This window comes from Octopus bimaculoides, chromosome 8, assembly GCF_046866305.1.
Source record: "Octopus bimaculoides isolate indiv1 chromosome 8, ASM4686630v1, whole genome shotgun sequence".
Classification (NCBI taxonomy): domain Eukaryota; kingdom Metazoa; phylum Mollusca; class Cephalopoda; order Octopoda; family Octopodidae; genus Octopus; species Octopus bimaculoides.
The window spans coordinates 14,338,575-14,358,104 of record NC_142935.1 but is presented as its reverse complement, the minus strand read 5'-3'; the positions used below and the strand labels follow the sequence as shown (position 1 = coordinate 14,358,104).

General features: G+C 37.3%; 1 protein-coding gene and 1 long non-coding RNA gene across 3 annotated transcripts in view; one reads left to right on the top strand and one right to left on the bottom strand.

The window, feature by feature from the left end:
• Nucleotides 1–19,530, bottom strand: part of LOC106874972 (E3 ubiquitin-protein ligase UHRF1) — a 53,353-nt gene that overhangs the window by 25,173 nt on the left and 8,650 nt on the right. Inside the window, exon 1 of one of the 2 annotated variants that reach the window (XM_089356092.1) lies at nt 18,522–19,370. The exons of the other annotated variant lie outside the window; for it this stretch is intronic. The gene's annotated coding sequence lies outside the window, so the exon portion shown is untranslated. Of the gene's footprint in view, nt 1–18,521; nt 19,371–19,530 lie in introns of those variants that run through there. 2 annotated transcript variants of the gene reach the window in all.
• On the top strand, nt 2,858–14,651 carry LOC149134319 (uncharacterized). The gene is made up of 3 exons (XR_016242810.1): nt 2,858–3,314; nt 11,079–13,124; nt 13,243–14,651. It is a non-coding gene; the product is annotated as an uncharacterized LOC149134319 (long non-coding RNA).

Sequence of the window (19,530 nt, the reverse complement as noted above, 5' to 3'; positions counted from 1 at the left end):
TAGTTAATGCAGTCATAATAAAACCAAAACACACCTGGCATTGAATCCCATACTTATTGAAATAATTTGAATTTTGGTACAAGACCAACAATTCTGAAGGAATTATATCAACCCTGGTACTTGAATAGTACTTTATTTTATCAACCCTAAAAGGATGAAAAAGCAGAGCTGACCTCAACAAGATTTGAGCTCACTGAGATAATTAAAACTGTTAGCTAATATTGTTTTTCGCTCACAGTCTAACATTTTCAACATATTAAAAATACCTTCTTGATAACAGCTCAGAGCCATCTATCCCCACTCTACACTGGAAAAAACATGCTCTGATCAATTATTATCTTGTCAGTAGCAAGAAGAGATGCACTGGAAGCTCTTCCTACCATTGTCAAAATAGTAGTTCTATCCATAACAAATCTAGCTCTAGCTGTCCATGACCCAATAAGAGATTTCAAATAAATAACTGTCTGTCTGTCTGTTTACTAGTTCCTACTGCAAATTGTTGAAGTAGATTATCTAGATCAGTGGTTTGCCTAAGGACCCCTTTGATGGCTATTGGAGGCCCATTAGAATAAGATAGGCATTTGATGCTTTTAAAAAATCCTATTATATGCTAGCATGGAAGGCGGATATTAAACGATGATGATGATGATGAAGATATTAGGAATTATATTCTTTTATTTCAGTCATTTGACTGCAGCCATGCTGGAGCACCACCTTTAGTCGAACACATCAACCCCAGGACTTATTCTTTGTAAGCCTAGTACTTATTCTATCGGTCACTTTTTTCTGAACTGCTAAACACACCAACATCAGTTGTCAAGCGATGATGGGGGTACACACACACACACACACACACACACACACATATATATTACGGAGATGTACTTGCATAGCAAGTGACCTGATCTGAGATCGTGTGCTGGAACGAAAACAATTGCAGCATGGAAGGTGTTTATAAGCCATTTAAAATAACACACAAAATTGTGTGTATATATATATATATATATATATATATACGACAGGCTTTGGGGGGGGGGGGGGGGGGAGGCTTGTCATATATATATATCATCATCGTCGTTTAACGTCCGCTTTCCATGCTAGCATGGGTTGGACGATTTGACTGAGGACTGGTGAATCCGGATGGCAACACCAGGCTCCAATCTAATTTGGCAGAGTTTCTACAGCTGGATGCCCTTCCTAACGCCAACCACTCAGAGAGTGTAGTGGGTGCTTTTACGTGTCACCCGCACGAAAACGGCCACACTCGAAATGGTGTCTTTTATGTGCCACCCGCACAAGCCAGTCCAGGGGCACTGGCAACGATCTCGCTCAAAAATCCTACGGGAGCCAGTCAGGCGGTACTGGCAACGGCCACGCTCAAAATGGTGCATCTCATGTGCCACCCGCACAAGAGCCAGTCCAGGGGCACTGGCAACGATCTTACTTGGCTTGCCGGGTCTTCTCACGCACAGCACATTTCCAAAGGTCTCGGTCAGTAGTCATCGCCTCGGTAAGGCCCAATGTACGAAGGTCTTGCCTCACCACCTCAGCCCAGGTCTTCCTGGGCCTACCTCTTCCACGGGTTCCCTCAACTGTTAGGGTGTGGCACTTTTTCACGCAGCTATCCTCATCCATTCTCACCACATGTCCATACCAGCGCAATCGTCTCTCTTGCACACCACAACTGATGCTTCTAATGTTCAGCTATATATATATATATATATACAATTTTGTGTGATCCACTCACAAGGTTTTGGTTGGCCCGAGGCTATAGTTGAAGACATTTGCCCAAGGTATCACACAGTGGGACTGAACTCGGAACCATGCTACTTACCACACAGCCACTCCTGCACCTATACACAGCTACTCAGAAAAATTGTTAAAATCTTTTTACGTATTATAGAAGTATAACTAATTTCTTGCACATAAACTTCAACAACAAAATCTAAGAACCCCCGAGGGTCATGTGGACCCAAGCTGAGAACCACTGGTCCATATAAAAGGTGGGAAACTAGTAACGGTCTGAAATGAGTACAATATCAGAAGGGAAATGATTTACTGAAATATATTTTATTTCATTTTAGTATATTTAATGACTATCATTTTGTGAATTTATAAATAGCTATTACTCGTATATACTTCTATATCTACACTTGTAAATTATTTGCTTGAAGTAATTACAATTGTGTTAAAAATAGAAATCTGAAGAATATTTTTTTTATTCAAGATTTTGTTGGGCGTTTTTATGAATAACCATGTTCTATGTGATCTGGCTGTTAACTTCAATGCAGCTTTCCAACATAAAAAAAAGCCACCTCTCTGCACCTGGAGTCAATCATTTCGAGCTAAAAGCATGACCATGAAATGTACTTTGCCAAGGTGGGCTCAGGCAAATGGTGTATAAAGAAACCAGTGCATATAGAGAGAAAAACATCAATCTTGTCATGTTTAAACTGGGTCTCTTCCTGTCCTTTTGGTGACCCTCAAAATGTAGTACTTAAGAGAAAAATAAAAGCACACATTAGCATCCTTATAATCTATAAACTGACCTAAATAATCCTCCCTGCACTGCCATTAACATCCCTGACCTGACAAGCAAGCAGTCAACAAGTCCATGAGACTAATTATTCTAAGGGAGATAATAGAAGACCAAGGTAGTTTCCCTTGTTAACTAAATGGTCTCAAAAAAAAAAATGAAACAAAAGATGTTTTAAAAGGCTAGATTCCATTTGGTGCCTTTTTTTTTTCTTTTTCTTGTTCTGCCAACATCATAGTCTTATACCTGCTGTCCATGCTGGTATGGAGTACAGAGATCGAGGTGTGTATGTGTGTGGGCTCTTTGTGTATGTTTCATTTTACTTTGACCCAATTTGCTGACTTCCTGATGGCACGCAGGTGTCAATGAATGGTTGAATGACCAAATTCAAGCTTCTCTGCTAGTTCCTCAACAGTTATGATGGAATTTTGTTCCTCCAAGGTTTGCAGGACATCCTTGTCAAACTCTACAGATCTTCCAGAATGAAGCTCATTTTCTAGGCTGTAGTTTCCAGCTCAGAATTTCTGGAACCACTGTTGACACTGGCTTACGCGTATTATCCAATCTTCATTATACTGCAATAATATTCTTCGCACTTTCTGTTGCGTTGTTGCCTTTATTGAACTCATAAAGCAAAATATGCTGAATATGCACCGTTGTCACTTCCATTACAGCTTTGAAAAAATAATTGTTAAAATCGAACTGCACTCTTCAAAACTTGCACTAAGGATAAGCCGAAAGTAAAATCACCACCTGCTTTTATAGCAAGTTGATGCAGGTAAGTTTATCCCGCCCCCTCCGACTTTTAGCTCATGCAATTGAAAAATACCATATTATTTATGACGATATTGTATTCAACATGAACTTTATTCCAAACGTCTCGTTGAATTGTTAGCTTTTGCTTATTAGCTGGAACAGTTGTGTGGCGAACAAGTCTGCTTGCTAACCACATGGTTACAAGTTTAGTTCCACTGTGTGGCATCTTGAGCAAGTGTCTTAGTCAATCAAGATTGTTGGCTTTTGTCAAAATATGAAATATTCATATTTTAGCAAGAATATTAAAGAAGTGAGTTACACTTCTTTAAATTAATTTATAGAAACTTGAATGAACAAGTACAGGAGAAGGAACAGAAAGGTAGGGGGGTATATTCATAGATGCATAATTATAAGACAAAGATGGAAGATATAAAGAGGAAAAGAACGAGAAAGAGAGAGTGGGAGGACTGGATGAAAAATGGTTAAATTTTGTCACCTGATATGTCCCCTGTCCCATAATAGCCTTGGACAGTAGAGAGAATAGAAAGGTCACCTGACAGAAAGTATATGCTGCAAACTTCTTTCTGGAACAACTTAACCTTATTCCTAAACAATTGTGTATTGGCAGCAAAAGGTATATAGGGTTGAGCAGATGAAAGAACTGACTAAGAGGTGAACTTTCCACATTACACTAAGCCAGTTCTCCATCCACAACCTCCTTTCATTTGTAGTACACTTATATTCTTTTCAAAATTCGGAAGCATACCTGAACTAAAAATATAACTAAAAGGGGGAAAAAATTATATTCAGGTTACACAGCAGCATACCGAGCATCAGGTTGTGGTACACCAGTGTGCTGCAAAATACCGGTTATGGGACACTGCACTAAGCTAATGTGTGGTTGCTTGACTTGCTAAAAATAGCAGTCAAATCTCCCTTAGATCATATCCCAACACTTAATAAAGTAGAATTTACAAAAGAAGTGGTGTACTTCTCACCTCAATAGTTTACACATTACAGTAGCCTAACGAGGGAGCCTCTGTGTGGATGCTCAAATTGTTAAAAATAGCAGCCAAATTTCCTTCAGATCTCACCGTATCATCTTATAAAAGGTAAAAAAGAAAGGCACATTGCACAACTCAGTGCTGCATAATTGTAACTAGGCAAGGTGGTCACAATGCCCTTTAATCATAGGTCTGCTTTATCAGAGCTAATGGAGAACAAGATGAGGTTAAAAAAATTTAATCTCAGTCAACAAAAGAGCCTCTACTTGGTTACTTAACCTGCTGGAAACAATAACATAATCTCCACCAGATTATACTACCAGCTTCAAAAAGGAAGGTACAATGGATACTGTAACATTGAATATAAAATGGTCATAAAAAAGACAGGATAAACTTGACTGAAAGCAGTAAGTGGGCAGAATCATTGCCACGCCAGATAAAATGCTAAGTGGCATCTCTTCCAGGGGAGGGTTATGTTCTTCCCCCAAAATTTCAAGTCTGGAATCTATAGTAGAAAGTATTATTTGGAATTCACAGAAATTAAGGATCAGAAAATAAAATGGGGTAAAGAGGATACACATAAAACAGCATTATCTGTGACAATGTAAAAAAAATCCAGTGTACTTAATTACCCTTTTTATTAAATACATTTATGTTTTGGGGGTATTAACAGACTTAAAAAGATCAGCTTGCTAAAAAAAAAAAGAAAAAGAAAAAAGAAAAAAAAGAAAAAAAAACAACTAAATGAGAGAAGGAAGGAGAAAGAGAAAAAGAAAGATTTGAAAGTTAACCCTTTTGATACCAACCCACCTGAAACCACCTCTGGGTCTGTTACAAACTTTGTTCTAACCCTTTAGCATTCAGATTACTGTCAAATGTAATAGATTTTTTTTTTTCTTTTACTTGTTTCAGTCATTTGAGTGCAGCCATTCTGGAGCACCGCCTTTAGTCAAACAAACTGACCCCAGGACTTATTCTTTGTAAGCCTAGTACTTATTCTATCGGTCTCTTTTGCGTACCCACTAAGTCAAGTGGACGTAAACACACCAGCATCGGTTGTCGAGCGATGTTGGGGGGAGGGAACACACACACACATATATATATATATGACGGGTTTCTTTCAGTTTCCATTTACCAAATCCACTCATAAGGCTTTGGTCGGCCCGAGGCTATAGTAGAGGACATTTGCCCAAGGTGTCACGCAGTCGGACTAAACTTGGAACCACACAGCTACTCCTGCGCCTATTTACTCACATTGTTTTGAATTAATCATGCATTATCTCATAGCTTTGAGATTCCAATGATGTGATTGTTTATTTTTGTAAGAAGCCAGATCTTGACATCTTAACCCTTTCATTACTGTATTTATTTTGAGATGTTCTGTGTTTCTTTTAATTACTTTAAATATAACAAAGAATTTAGTAAAATAACTTAGTTATCATTCAGCTACTGTTAGGAACATAAATTGCGACTAAGGTTTAGTGGAAGATTTTAATTCAAAACTTATGAAAGCAGGACATTTGTACTACAGAGCCAGAGCTAGTTTCAGCCGGGTTGCTAACAAAAGGGTTAAACATAAAACAGGTAGAATACCTGGTCCAGATATAGGTTTAAATATCAAAGGGTTAAAGTAATTTAACCCTTTAGTGTTCAGATTATTCTATCAAAAGTAATGCTTATTTAATCACATTGTTTCGTATAAATCATGCATATCTTGTAGCTTTGAAATTTTGATGAGGTAACTTAATTTTTAGAATGAATTTTAGGGTTGATGTGAGACCAAATCTGGCTGATTTGAATATAGAACAGGCAGAATATTTTGGCCAGAAATGGCCAGTTTAAATGCTAAAAGGGTATAGTAAAGCCTTTCAGAATAAATTTCATGTGAATTTATGCTACAAATACCAATTTAATAATCGCAATGTTATTTTATAAAATTCTTTATTTTTAATCTTAATTGAAAACAAAGTGTATGTAAAAAAAAAAAAAAATAATCATCATTTAATGCCCACTTTTCCACGCTTGCATGGGTCAGAAGGAATTTGTCGAGGCAGATTTTCTAAAACCAACTCGTTTCCAAGCCACATGTGTGCTCCACAGAAGACTACAAACATCACTTGTGTAATGATAATGCTTGACTATAACCATCATGTGATGTCAAGAGAATACACACTCGTAGTTGAAAACACTTGCCCAAGGTGCTGCACAGTAGGATTGAACCAGAGATCATATGGTTGGGAAGCTAGCCTTAACCACAGTCGTGCCTGTGCAACAAAAGGGTTAAAACAATAAATTCACAAGCGGATGAAGGAAACATAATCTGTTCCCTTAAAGGACTACAACAAATCAAGAAAGGGTGAGGAGTAACAACTTTTACATTGTGCAAAACGAAAAACTCTGCTGGGCAGTGAGGTGACATGAAAGACAGGCAGTCATCTGATTCATGCCAGAAAAAGAGGAACTCCTTGATAACAACCACAAATATGATAAGGGTGGGGAGAGGAAATTGCAATGGTAATGGTGACATTCCAACAGACAGAGTTTCCTGCCTACATCATAGATTATAATGGCCCGCAATGAGATAAAATGAATGAGACTATTAATTAATCAAGTTAAGGGGAGAACTTACGTTTCACCATAATATATGATCAGAAACTGAGACAAAAATAAAATAAAAATATATAAGAGCCACAAGTATCAACAAACAACTTTTGGTGTGCAAGAAAAGTAACAAAAAACGCACCAATTAATCATTCCTGAATTACAAAGATTCATTGAGTTGGCATTCATCTCTGGTTTTGGTAATGTTTATGTAGAGGTGAGAGATAAATCTTTCTCTCTCTCTCTCCTCCCTTTCTCCCTCTCTCTGGATATGATATTGATCTATTACAGGAAGTGCCCTGCCCCACCCTGGTAGTAGTTTAACTTTGTACCAAAGCAAGTGAAACTCATCAATTCTCAAGTCAACATAAGGAAGCATCTATGTGTTCTCTTGGCTGGTTTGTAAATAATAGCCAAATCTCCCCCCTAGAGTTTGAAATGAATGATACATTGGGCAATGTAATCACCGATGTGTGTGGTTTGAGAAGTTTGCTTTCTAACATGGTTTCAGGTTCAGTCCCACTGCGTGGCACCTTGGACAAGTGTCTTCTACTATAGCTCCAGACTGACCAAAGACTTTTGAGTGGATCTGGTAGATGAAAATGCAAAGAAGCTCATTGTGTGCATACTTGATTAACAAATTAAAATGGTAACCAATGGGTTCATTTGGAAATTGTGGCCAAATTCAGCACTGAGCACTTATTTTCAGCTTGATAATATTGTGTATGTATGAGTGAAGGCACATAGATTAGTGGTTAGAATGTCAGGCTCACAATCATGAGGTAGTAAGTTCAATTCTCGAACTGGGCTGTGTGTTGTGTTCTTGAGCAAGGCACTTTATTTATGTTGCTTCAGTTCACTTAACTGTAGAAATGAGTTGCGACATCACTGGTGCCAAGCTGTATCAACTTCTCACAGAGTGGTTGGCATTAGGAAGGGCATCCAGCTGTAGAAAACCATGCCAAATCAGACTGGAGCCTGGTGCAGCCTTCCAGCGTGCCAGCCCAGTCAAACTGTCCAACCCATGCCAGCATGGACAACAGACGTTAAATGATGATGACGATGGGTAAGTTAATATTTCTCCATGGCCAGACATATTTTTCATGGGAGACTGGAAAACAAACAGTAACACTTGTGTGACAATAGTGTTGGTCTACAATCATCAAATGATGTCAAGACAAAGGTATACACTAACACATGCAACAGGCTTCTTTCAGTTTCTATCTACCAAATCCACTCACAAGGCTTTGGTTTACCCAGGACTATAATAGAAAGCACTCACCTAAAGTTTTATGTGAAGCAAGCTTCTTAACCATACAGCTATGCCTGTAGCTATCGATATAGCATTGGATAAGTTAAGCCTAGACCCTTCTTCTTCATCATCACCATCACCACCACCACCACCATCATCATCATCACCACCAGTACCACCATCATTTAACATCTGCTTTCCATGCTGTACCAGACTCCAATCTGATCTGGCAAGGTTTCTACAGCTGGATGCCCTTCCTAACGCCAACCACTTAGAGTGTAGTGCGTGCTTTTTAAGGGCCAGTCAGGCAGTATTGGCATCAACAACGCTTGAAGTGTGTATTTTATAAGCCACCGGCATGGGACCAGTCAGTCGGCACTGGCATCGACCACACTCGAATGGTGCTTTTTATGTGTCACATTGTTTAGTAAAAACTAGTGGCCTCATGATTTCAATGAGTTCCAAGTATAAGAATGCATAGGTACAGTGGTTAAGAAGTTTGCTTCTCAACCATGTGATTTTGAGTTCAGTCCCATTGTGCAGCATTTAGAGCAAGTGTTTTCTAGTATACAGCTCCAGGATAACACAAGCCTTGTGAGTGGATTTGGTAGACAAAAACTGAAAGAAGACAGTTGTGTATGTGTACTCTTGTCTAGACATCATGTGATGGTTGTAAATGAGCATCATCATCATCATTGCCATACAAGCAAGATCATTCGTTTCCAGCCTTCCATGAAAAGCATGCATGGCCATAAGAAACATTTCTTTGCTTAGAAATAAGTGAGAGTTGGCAACAGGAAGGGCATACAGCCATAGAAAATCTGCTTCAATGAATTCCATCTGCATATGAAAAAGATGTTAAAACAATGATGAAGATTGAGCCATTAGTGTCTTTTAATGGTTGGTGCCCAAGCTGGGGTTTCACAGAGATTAAATCCTCCCTCCCCACTTAACAGTATATTAGCCTACATATTCTAATCTCTTAATTGCTAGTGAGTAATCAAAACAAGTGTTCTGACAAGATACAATGAAATATCTAAAGTATGTTTGAACTCACAATCAGAGATTAGATATTCCAGTACTTTATCTACTGAGCCATCTTACTATTACATGTTATTACACCTGCTAATGTGATTGCACAACTTCCTAGAAATAGTAGTTAAATTCCCTCAAAATACTTCTTACTTTCTTAGAAAATATTCAGTAACGCTACTGGGTCACTCACAGAGACAAACTAACAACATTGCTGTATCAATGACAACTGCCCATTTGATAATAGGTGCCAGTGCAAGTATTATGGACACAAATTGGTCTGAAAGAAGTTCTCCAGAGAAGAAATACAACAGCAATTAGCAAATTTACATTTGAATCTGCTTGAGAGTATTAAAAATGCATACATGTTATCAAAATATTAAAACAACTAGCAGGACACATAAATATTTTGTGGAATTAATGGTAAACCTATTGATTTCCGAAAACTTTATCCAAAAGCTTGAAAGCATAGCCTGTGTTGTCTGCATGGAAAGACAGCTGTATGGAAAGATCAGCTATTCATTGAAAAGTGAAAGAAATTACTTTATATACTTATATGAGCCCTGAGGATATGATCTATTAATTTTTACAAATTTTCTTAAACTTCTTTATTTAACCACATACAGTACTGTAGAAAATTAAAGATTTTGATGTAATTAGTAGAAAAAAGTTTATTCTTTCTCCTTGTCACATCCCCTGAAAAACCATGAAATACCCCCTGAAATACACTCCCAGGTGTGTGGGAATCCCAGGTTGGAAAGCGCTGTTCTAAGTGGTTGCTTGAACTGCTAGATGTAGCAGCAATTTAAAAAACACACAGGGTAATGTAGTCCTAGATATACAAAAAAAATAGGATGGTTACAACTGGAATACCTTTGTTCATAATTCTGATTAATCAGGGCTGATGTTGGCACTCCGTCGCTTACGACGTCGAGGGTTCCAGTTGATCCGATCAACGGAACAGCCTGCTCATGAAATTAACGTGCAAGTGGCTGAGCACTCCACAGAAACATGTACCCTTAAAGTAGTTCTCGGGGATATTCAGCGTGACACAGTGTGACAAGGCTGACCCTTTAAATTACAGGCACAACAGAAACAGGAAGTAAGAGTGAGAGAAAGTTGTGGTGAAAGAGTACAGCAGGGTTCGCCACCATCCCCTGCCGGAGCCTCGTGGAGCTTTAGGTGTTTTCACTCAATAAACACTCACAACGCCCGGTCTGGGAATCGAAACCGCAATCCTATGATCGCGAGTCCGCTGCCCTAACCACTGGGCCATTGCACCTCCAATCAGGGCTGATATGGAGCTGGAAAACAACAACAATAATTACCAACCAGGTTTTTTAAGAGCCTCAACTTATCTTCAAATATATTTCACTCTTTCTTAGTCTCTCCTAATCTTTCAATGCAGACACAATACTATAGCAACTAAAGCCGTAGTACACCTGTATCAACCAAGCTCATAACTGAAAGATGCACCAATGTTTAAAGCATAGATGCCACTTAATCTCGATTGACACAGGACAAGTTGCTGGAAGGCAAATAACTCTTATTAAACTAGGTCATTTGGTTTACATGGTGGCCAACACCCACTAGGTATTTCCTTTTTACAAGAGGAACCTGTTTTTTTGTCTGTTTGCATAGGTGTTCAAGGGTAAATAATTAGCCGATTCAGAACTTCTTATCATATTTACATATGAGAATAGTAACTCTCTCTTACTATATAATGAATCAATTGGACGTATTATTACTCTCACTCAGAGCAAGACTTCTAAACTATATTCTCATGTGCCGATGACAGTGGGAGTGTGTACATAACATAAAACTCACATACTAATATTTGTAAAGCCTGGAAGTATTGATGTAATTGTTTATAATAGAGGGATTTGTTTTTTTCCAGAAGGCATCGGTCAACCCCAGAGCTGCAGTAAAAGACACATGCCCAAAGTGCAAAGCAAGCTTTTTAAAACCACAGCCATGCCTGAACCTATATAATAAACCTGCTGTTAAGAGAGCTTCAATATAAGTCATTCAACACGCAAGAAATAGTAAGAACATTAAATAATGTAGCCCTTGATACATTTATTTACCGAAAAAACATGGAATGGTCATGGGTGGAATGCTTTTGATCATAAACCTGCTCGATTAAGACTGACCTGACAAACAACCACCAACCACATATACAAATAAAATATGCAGTGATTAACACTCTTCTGAAAAGATTTCACTAGAAAGCACATTTTCTTCATAAGCCATGAACAAACAACCTTCAATTTTGTATGGTTGATAAGGAATTCAACACCATTTTGCTCTCTAGACATTATAATAAATTCTCTCAATTTCTTGCATTCTTTGACTTGCCATATTTGCTTGTGCTCTCTGCAGTAGCTGTAGTACTGGTTAAGTTAGTTCTCAGAAGAAAATTTTTTTTTTTTTTTTTTTACTCTTGTAAATGCAAACTTGGCTGTGTGCTTAAGAAACTTGCTTTGCAACCACATGGTTTCAAGTTCAATCCCACTGAATGAAACCTTGGGTTAGTGTCTTCTGTACCCTTACACCGACCAATACCTCGTAAATTTGGCAGATGGAAACTGTATGGAAGTCCTTCATATATATGTGTGTGTGTTAGTTCTCCCCTGGCTAATAACTGACAACTAGTGTTGGTTTGTTTATGTGTGCTGTAACTTTACAGTTCAGCAAAAGAGACCAATGTAATAAGTACCATACTTTAAAATTTAAGTACTGGGGTTAATGTGTTAATCTAAAACCATTCAAGGTGGTGCCCCAGCATGGCCACATTCCCATGACTGAGACAAAAGACAAAAGATAAATACAAAAGCTCTTATGTAGATTACAGTAACTTAAATCTCCCCCCCCCTCTCACGACACTCAGATTCCTTTGTAATAATGGTTTCAAATTTTGACATAACGCCAGCAAGTTCAGAAGAGGGAGTAAATCATTTACATCGACCCCAGTATTCAACTGGTACTTATTTTATCAAACCCAAAAGGATGAAAAGCAAAGTCAACCTTGGTAGAATTTGAACTCAGAACACAAAGACAAACGAAATGCCACCAAGCATTTTGCCCAGCGCGCTAATGATCCTGCCAGCTCAATGCCTTCATCTCTTTGTAATAATAAAACCTTTACTAACTCACCACCTACGCAACAACCTGCTATAAATATTAAGTACAGCTTATCGTTTAGTTATTATTCACTGTAGTTGCAGAAACATTTTAGAGTTACTACTTGCTTTACTAAAATGTAACGCTGTTAACTATTTCACTGTTTTGTTGACCTATCCCTCAACAAGTGGAATGTGTAAACCACCAACCCCATTCTCTCTCTCTCTCTTTTTTAAGGTATTTGGTCTCTTAATCATAGATTCAGCATCTTTACAAGAAGCATATCTTTTCTACTATAGGCACAAAGCCTGAAATTTTGCAGGAGGGGGTGAATCGATTACATCGACCCCCAGTGTTTCACTGGTACTTAATGTATCGACCCCCGAAAGGATGAAAGGCAAAGTCAACCGTGGCAGTATTTAAATTCAGAATGTAGAAACAGGCGAAATACCGCTCAGCAGTTTGCCCAGTGTTTCACTGGTACTTAATGTATCGACCCCCGAAAGGATGAAAGGCAAAGTCAACCGTGGCAGTATTTAAATTCAGAATGTAGAAACAGGCGAAATACCGCTCAGCAGTTTGCCCAGTGTTTCACTGGTACTTAATGTATCGACCCCCGAAAGGATGAAAGGCAAAGTCAACCGTGGCAGTATTTAAATTCAGAATGTAGAAACAGGCGAAATACCGCTCAGCAGTTTGCCCAGTGTTTCACTGGTACTTAATGTATCGACCCCCGAAAGGATGAAAGGCAAAGTCAACCGTGGCAGTATTTAAATTCAGAATGTAGAAACAGGCGAAATACCGCTCAGCAGTTTGCCCAGTGTTTCACTGGTACTTAATGTATCGACCCCCGAAAGGATGAAAGGCAAAGTCAACCGTGGCAGTATTTAAATTCAGAATGTAGAAACAGGCGAAATACCGCTCAGCAGTTTGCCCAGTGTGCTAACGATTCTGACAGCTTACCTTACAAGAAGCATATCTTACAGATTCTCCATGCCTAAGCAGTTTTTATACACAAAACTGGGACAGGATAGATTTGAAGTGTAAAGCCTCTCTTGCAGCAATCTGCTTGTATTATATACAATTTAGATTAGGTGTTAAGATAGGCAGAATTGTTAGAGTAGGAAAATATGCATTGCTGGATTTTTTCCAGCTGAAATCACAACAAGGTTAACTTTGTCTTTCATCCTTACAAGGCCAATACAATAAAGTATTAATCAAGTATTAGGGTTCATCATTATTTTAACATCCACTTTTCCAAGCTTGCTTGGGTGGGGTGGAGTTTGTTAAGGCAGATTTTCTACAATCAGACGTCCTTCCTGTTGCCAACTCTCATCACATGGACAGGTATATTTCCACAGGAGATTGGAAATAAATAATACTGTTTGTTTGGTGATGATGCCCATTTACAATCAACACACAATGTCAAGATAAGCAGACACTGTCACATATATACACACACACAAGCTTCCTTCAGCTTCTGCCTACCAAATCCATTCACAAAGCTTTGGTCAGCCTGGAGTTATAACAGAAAACTCTCACTCAAGGTGCCATTCAATGGAACTTAACTCGAAACCATGTGGTTGAGAAGTAGGTGAGAGTTGGCAAACAGGAACGGCATCTGGTCATAAAAAAAAAAATCTACATTCATAAATTCTGTCTCAATCCATACAAGCATGGAAAAGTGGATGATAAAACAAGTGGTGATGATATTGCACAGCATAGAGTGATAACTGGTACATTCAAACAGAAATGACATGTTAATAACAGCCAACTGAGTTATTGCTTCTAATGCCAAACATTTTTCATTTCAAATCATAAAAGAACAAAAAAAATAAGTATTAAAGTATTGGAATTGATATAGTTGATTAAAACTGTTACAGGTGGTATCCTGGCCTTACTGCAGTCAATTTAATGACTAATAGGATTTGGAATCTAGCAATAAATGTACTGTGGTTCACAGAAGGCGTTTTAAAACTAATTGAACATTTAACTATTTTGATACCAATCCACCCAACCCCCATTCATGGTTCTATCTATATAGTACAAACTTCCTGTTTTAAAATTATCGAAATTAAAACTCAATAAAATTTCAAGTTAATTTATGTTCCAAACACTAGCTTAAAAAATGATGTTATTTTAATGAATTCATTCTTTTCAATTTTGTTTTTGGATTTGGTTTGCAAGATTCTTTATGTGAGTTTGTGTGTTGAAGCAAATTCTGTTGTGTCTGGGGGAGAGTCATTCTCTTTTGGTGCCTTATAATTTAACACACTCACCGGTAAAATTTCCACTTATTTCTTTTTTATTTTTCTAAAATTTTCATTGAGTCTTGCAACCTTTCCAATAGTTTTGAGTCAAAACTATTTGACACAACATTCTTTTCAAAATTTACTGAAACAAAGCAGTGTATTTCAAGAGAAATATAGTGACAAGAGAATGAAAATTCACTTCTGAACCTTTCTGGACTTCTTCAGCCTCCCGGTTGAGCACGGCCAGATAAAATATTGACTGCACATTATCTCTGCTTCAAAAGAAAAAGAAAAGAAAAAAAAAACTACTAGATGTTTTGGGTACTTTTACTCCTCTCACTTTGTATACCCCAATTTAATATATACTATAGTTTCATTGATTTCTCTCAAACCGAAATCTAATGAGGGAAATTTTATTAAATTATATGTTTAGCAAAATAACATTGTATAATTTCTAACTCTTTTGTTCAACTTTGAGAAATATGTAAAAAGTAGCATTTTCACCATCTTGTCCCAGTTTTAACAAATTAAGATATCAGTTGGGAATAAGTACTTAATACTTGCTTGCATGCTCTTTCCTGTCACTAACCTCTCACCCATGAAGTAGAGTGGAGTGGAGTGTATTTGCCAACCAGCCAGAGAGATATACAAGTAGTCTAATGACTTTACCTTCACAGGATATTATAAGCATGGAACAAGTTTTGATGTATTATATACAAGTAGCAGATAAATATCCCTCATTTCACACTGTACAGCCTTAAAAAGAAAACAAAACATTTCCCCTTCTAAGACTGTAAAATGTGATTTGAGAGAGAAGAAAAACAAAGAAAGATGGCTACGTCTGAATGCTTGATCAGAGCTGACAAAAGGCTAATAACAACTGACAAAGATCCAAAAGCTTGCCACTCCAGGAGATTCCAGCGTATCTTAACTCTCAAAGTGGCATAAATAGTTCCAGTGAATTCCCTTTGCTCAAGCAAACTAATGCTTTGGAATTTATTCCCTCCCACTAGTCATTTCTCAAGGAGGAGGTCTTCCTTTAAAAAGTGATAGGATTTATTTTCTTTTTAACTATTATGACCTCATTTTTGCTGGCTGACTTCTAGTCCTTATTTCTTATTTTTGCTTCTTTTTCTTTCTCCTCTATTTCATAGCTTTCATAAATATGAATTGAAATCTCTCTCTCATATCTCTTTTTTTTTCTCACACAAACACCATACAATGTTCTGTTAAATAAAAATACTCATTAAAAAAAAAAATCTTTTCAAAATATATTTGAGAAACAAAATAAAGTTTGAAATATTTTTGTAGGGAGTGTTTCGAGAGAAAACTATTATAAATAAACATATAGAACAGAACAGAGTAACAATCAATGATAGAATGTCTTTTTTACATAAATGTGCAAGTGTTATGTTATCTAAGCCCTTAAGATGACGAATATAAGGCATTCCATGCATGACCATCTCGTCTTAGTGTTATGCAAGACTACATTATCAACTGACTCTCAATGAACTTTAAGGGAAATTTGGTTTTTATATTAATCAATGAGTACTTCTTGGATGATTTGACTGCTATTTCTACTAGGCTGAGTGATCCCATAGAAACTCCAGTTAGATCTATCTATCTGTGTGTGTGTGTGTGTGTGTGTGTGTGTGTGTGTGTGTGTGTGTGTGTGTGTGTGTGTGTGTATATATATATATATATATATACACATATATAAAAGATAATAAGAGTGAAAAAACTACAGAAGGCTTGTGTTACATGGTTAAAGTATATATTTAAATTATGTCAGAAAAATGTTATAAAATCTTTTTGGTATATAAACATTGTATTTTGAGAAATAACCGGTTTCGTGTTGTCTCTTCAAATTTCTCTACTTCATTGTGTCGTGTTCGCTCCGACACAATGAAGTAGAGAAATTTGAAAAGACAAAACGAAACCGGTTATTTCTCAAAATACAATGTTTATATACCAAAAAGATTTTATAACATTTTTCTGACATAATTTAAATATATACTTTAACCATGTAACACAAGCCTTCTATAGTTTTTTCACTCTTATTATCTTTTATATATGTGTATATATATATATATATATATATATATATATATATATATATATATATATATATATATATATATATATAATAGATGCAGGCATTGCCATGTGGTAAGTCTGCTTCCGAACCACAGAATTTCAGGTTCAACCCCACTGCATGACACCTTGGGCAAGTTTCTTCTACTGTAGTCTTGAACAAAAGCTTCGTAAGTGCATTTCGTAGATGAAAACTGAAAGAAGCCTGTTATACATATATGTATGTACATTACTGTCTCATTGCCTCAGCTTTCTGCGATAGTTGTAAGCAACTGCTACCATCATGGAAGCGGTGTCTTTTGCTTCCAATCTTCCTTGAAAACAGGCCTAGTTATGGAGAAACATTACCTTGTTTGGAAACAAATGAAAGTTGGTGACAGGAGTGGTATCCAGCCACAGAAAATCTGCCTCAGCAAATTCCATCTGACCCATGCAGAAGTTGACATCAAATCAATGATGATTATATACATACATATATAGATAGATGACTAAATTGAGTTCTTACATTGACTCAGATATACAAAAGGAAACAGTAAATCATCATCATCATCATTATTTAACGTCTGCTTTCCATGCTAGCATGGGTTGGATGATTTGACTGAGGACTGGCAAGCCAGAAGGCTGCACCAGGCTCCAATCTGATCTGGCAGAGTTTCTACAGCTGGATGCCCTTCCTAACGCCAACCATTCTGAGAGTGTAGTAAATAGTCATACTTTTTCTGAAAGGTATTTGAAATTAAACTTCAGTGAACAGAATACAACCAAGAATCAAAACCAGATTTCAAATTCCTTTCGTTTGATACTGGAAACTTGATTTACAATGCAGACTATATCTTTTATCTTCTACTTGTTTTGGCAATTAGACTGTGGTCACACTGGGGCACCACTTTGAAGAATGTTTAGTCAAAAGAATCAATCCCAGTACTTATTTTTCAAGGCTGGTACTTGTTCTATTGCACTTTTTTTGCCAAACCACTAAGTTACAGGGATGCAAACACACACATAGGATGGGCTTCTTTCAGTTTCTGTCTATCAAATACAGCTTTGGTCAGCCCATGGCTATAGGATACACTTGCCCAAGGTGCCACACAGAACCATGTGGTTGGGAAGCAAGCTTCTTACTACACAGCTACATCTATCTACATTTCTTTTGCCTGTTTCAATCACTGGACTTTAATCACACTAGGATATCACCTCAATTGGTTTTTAGTTGATTCTAGTACTTAATATAATGCCTCATACTTGTTCTATCAGTTCCCTTATTGCCAAACTGCTAAGTTATGGGGATGCATATAGATTTGCAACAATCACCAAGTTATGTGAGACAAAAATAAACATCCCCCCCCCACCACCACACACAAATACATTTACATCAGGTTTCTGCACACTTTTTGCAAAATTTACTCACAAGGCAATGGTTCAACCTACAGATATAGTAGAAAACACTAGCCCTAGGTGCCATGCTGTACAACAGAACTTTAAACCAAATATGGGTAACGACTTTCAAGAAGTGGGCCTGCATGAGACATGGGCTATCATCAAGCAAGCCACAATACTAGAAAAATCCATGGTAATTTTTCATTAAGATTGCCATTCAGGAAGTCCTGTTGGCTGCATGGTTAAACCCATGACTGCCTTCAATCATTCGGTTACAAAGTGAGCTTCCTAACCACACAACCATATATGTATGTGTGTGTGCATATATAGTTATATACACACATTGTTTAGAAAAGGTATATTGATTTGTGAAAAACTTAACTAAACATACATGTACATACACAAATGTGTACCAAAGTGCATTTGTAAAAATGGATACGCATCAATATGAACATGTTTAATAATGCAGCAAGCTGGCTGAACTGTTAACATACCAGAAAAAATACTTAGAATTTCATCCATCCTTACATTCTGAGTTCAAATTCCACCGAGGTTGACTAACTTTCATCTTTTCAGGGTCGATAAAATAAGTACCAGTTGAGCACTGGGGTCAATTTAATTGACTTACATCCTCTCCCGAAATTGCTGGCCTTGTATCAAAATTTGAAACGAATCTGAATCATCATCATTTAACGTCTGCCTTCCATACTGGCCTGGAAATGTGTTAATATTTAATGTATGACATACAAAAACATACATGTATAGCACAAAACTTCAATATTCCCCGATCTTTAATTACCTACCACTAAATTAGTTCATATATCAAAAGCTCTGGCAGCTGACTATCATACCAGCCTCAATGAGATAAGATATAAACTGCTTGGCTTCACATAACCACTCAAGTAAAAAGTGTGTATGAATGAATGCACATACACACACACACATTTATGTCCACTTTTCCTTGCCCACACAGGTTGAGTAGGTCTATTTCAAGCATCTCTCTCCACTTCATCTTTTTTTTTTAAATCACAGCATCCTGAATTTGGCCTTGACCAATACTGCCTGTCTTTTCTAATCTCTCTCTTCCATGGTCTATTTGCATCACATTACATATGTACAAACTATATGTACACACATTGATACACCAAGTGTGCATCTCTCTCTCTCTCACACATATATAGATATATATATATATATGCATGTATCTTGTTTGCTTTAGTCACTGGATCATGACCAAGCTAAGGTACCCTTTTGGAGGTTTCAGTCAGACATTTCAAGCCCAGTACTTATTTTTTAAACCTGGCACTTATATCAGTCTTTCGAAACTGCTAAGTTGCAAGGATGTAAACAAGCCAACAGTGGTTGCCAAGTGATGGTGGTGGTCGTTATGTCTAACACAAAGACACACACATGTAGCTACATGCACACACGGCAGGCTTCTTTCTTTTTCTTTCAACCAAATTCACTTGCAAGGCTTTTGGTTGGCCCAGAGCTCTAGAAGAC